The sequence below is a fragment of the Schistocerca nitens genome, chromosome 7 (genome assembly GCF_023898315.1).
Source record: "Schistocerca nitens isolate TAMUIC-IGC-003100 chromosome 7, iqSchNite1.1, whole genome shotgun sequence".
Taxonomy (NCBI): Eukaryota; Metazoa; Arthropoda; class Insecta; order Orthoptera; family Acrididae; genus Schistocerca; species Schistocerca nitens.
This window is the reverse complement of record NC_064620.1, coordinates 147,767,416-147,770,244: the sequence shown is the minus strand read 5'-3', so window position 1 is coordinate 147,770,244 and position 2,829 is coordinate 147,767,416. Positions and strand designations below refer to the sequence as shown.

At 42.3% G+C, this 2,829-nt stretch overlaps 1 non-coding gene across 1 annotated transcript; it reads right to left on the bottom strand.

The window, feature by feature from the left end:
• Positions 1–243: 243 nt before the first annotated feature.
• Trnas-cga (transfer RNA serine (anticodon CGA)) lies at positions 244–318 on the bottom strand. Its single transcript has one exon. It is a non-coding gene; the product is annotated as a tRNA-Ser (tRNA).
• Between the last annotated feature and the right edge of the window lie 2,511 nt (positions 319–2,829).

Sequence of the window (2,829 nt, the reverse complement as noted above, 5' to 3'; positions counted from 1 at the left end):
TTAGTTCCTTTGTTTCGTTTTTGTCACTGTTAAAATGTTAACCATTGAAGAACGTGTGTTTTTAGTCGAACAAGTGTTCAAAGCTGGGGGTAAATACACAGTTTCAGTTCGCCGAACATTTAATTCAGTTTTCCCGGAGACAACACTTCCACATCGCGAAACTGTGCGAGACTTCCAGAATGAGATTTTCACTCTGCAGCGGAGTGTCCGCTGATATGAAACTTCCTGGCAGATTAAAACTGTGTGCCGGGCCGAGACTCGAACTCGGGACCTTTGCCTTTCGCGGGCAAGTGCTCTACCAACTGAGCTACCCAAGCACGACTCACGCCCCGTCCTCACAGCTTTACTTCTGCCAGTACCTCGTCTCCTACCTTCCAAACTTAACAGAAGCTCTTCTGCGAACCTTGCAGAAGTAGCACTCCTGAAAGAAAGGATATTGCGGAGACATGGCTTAGCCACAGCCCGGGGGATGTTTCCAGAATGAGATTTTCACTCTGCAGCGGAGTGTGCGCTGATATGAAACTTCCTGGCAGAGCACTTGTCCGCAAGGCAAAGGTCCCGAGTTCGAGCCTCGGCCCGGTACACAGCTGTAAGGAAAAAATTAGAACTTTTCCCATACAAAGTGACAGTCGTGCAAGAACTGAAAAATACTGATCATGGCAAGAATAAGTCAGTCAATGGTTCAAAAATTTCGTTCAACAAAATGGGATATTCTTAATGAAACGTTTTTCAGTGATGAGGCTTGGTTTCATTTATCCGGGTACGTGAACTCGCATAATTATCGTATATAGAGCACTGTAAATCCATTTTGTATTCATGAAGAACTACTTCATTCTGTGAAAATAGGAGTTTGGATTGCAATTTCCTAGACGTTGGATTGTGGGTCCCATATTTTTCAACGAAACGATAAATGCACAACGATACTGCAGTGATATTCTGTACCCATTCATAGGAGAACTTATGTTAAGTGAAATACTGAACGGTTATCTTCAACAAGATGGTGCAACCGAGCATACAGCTCGTATTTCAATGTCACTGCTTGCTGACGTTTTTGGTGATCGCGTAATTTCACAGGGACTTTGGCCTCCACGTTCGCCTGACCTAACACCACGTGACTTCTTCTTCTGGGGTGCAGCGAAAGCAACTGTCTATAAAAACAATCCAAAATCCATCGATGAATTTAAAACTGCAATATCCACTTTCACTGCTTCTGTTACAGAAGAAATGTTACAGCTTGTGTTTGGAAACATGATTAGACGAATTGAATTGTGTATTCATCAACAAGGGGGGACACTTTCAGTATTTAATGTGAAAATTTGTAAGTAAAAATGAATATTCAATAAATTAATAACGTGTATTTCACTGAATTTCAATTCGGCATATTCACTGCGGCATACGGCACGCGCGGCTAACAATCATACGGCACTGCGGAGAGTTTTTGAACACCCCGTATATGGGGTAACAGGACTTTGTGGCCACCCTGTATATTACTATACGGCTTGCAGCGGCCACAAAAATTTTGTTTATACCATTCCATACACTTATTAAAAATTTAAAATGTTATCATAATCTGCCCATTAAGACATATAATCTTCCGTTAAAGGCTTAGCAATAAAGCACATGTTAAAGCTTTTCTTGTGTATGATTTCAGGCAGTGTAACTACCAGCGCACAAATTACCCAGATTATCCGCACCCAGTATTTAATAATGAGAGCAACTTTCAACAGACATTAAACATAACTTCAAAACTTTTTGAAAATTTTTCTCGATGATCTGCTGCACAAAAAAGGGAAAAACTTACTCGCTTACTGCATTTTCGCTGTTCATGCAGTAAAATTTCAGCATCAGATACGAAATTTTAATGTACTGCTTCTTCACTACTAACTCTGTATGCAACACATTTTGCAGACGGTATCCACACATACTGCTGAATATACGTGCAAAATTACGTCGTTGCACAACACTAGTTCGGGAGATATGGCGTCATGAAATTGAGATGCTAGAAAAACTAACTTTTCTTAAAAAGGTGTGCAAATTACCCAGACTATATTCGTACAGACTTTGACAATGAGAGCACTAAGCGACTTCCAACAAGTTTCAAACATAATTTCAAACATTTTCTAAATTTTCATTGCTTTACAGCTGAATAACCCGAAACTAATGAGATCAACATACACTGGGGCCATAAAAGTCATGGGATACCTCCTAATACCGTGTCGGATCTCCATTTGCAGCAACTCGACGTGAAATGGACTCGCCAAGTCGTTGTGAATACTGATTGTAGAAATACTGATTGATTCTGCGTCTATAAGCTTCAATTATTGCGAAACTGTTGCCGGTGCAGAATTCCGTGCACGAACTGACCTCCCGAATATGTCCCATAAATGTTCGATGGAATTCATGTCGGGCGATCTGGATGGCCAAATAATTCGCTCGAACTGTATAGAATGTTCTTCGAGCCAGTCGCGAACAATTGTGGCGTGATACATGGCGCACTGTCATCCGTAAAAATTCCATTGTTGAATGGCTGCAAATGGTCCCCAAGCAGGCGAACAAACTCTTTCCAGTCAATAATCGGTTCAGTTGGACCAGAGGACCCAGTCGATTTCATGAAACACTGTCCACACCATTACGGAGCCACCACCAGCTTGCACAGTGCCTTGTTGACAATTTGAGTCCATGGCTTCGCAGAGTCTGCACCACACTCGAACCCTTCCATCAGCTCTTAGCAGCTGAAACTGGGACTCATCTGACCAGGCGACGAGCCCAGGAGAGGCGTTACGTCGGTCGTCGGCTGCAATATCCCATTAACTCCAAATTTCGCCGCAC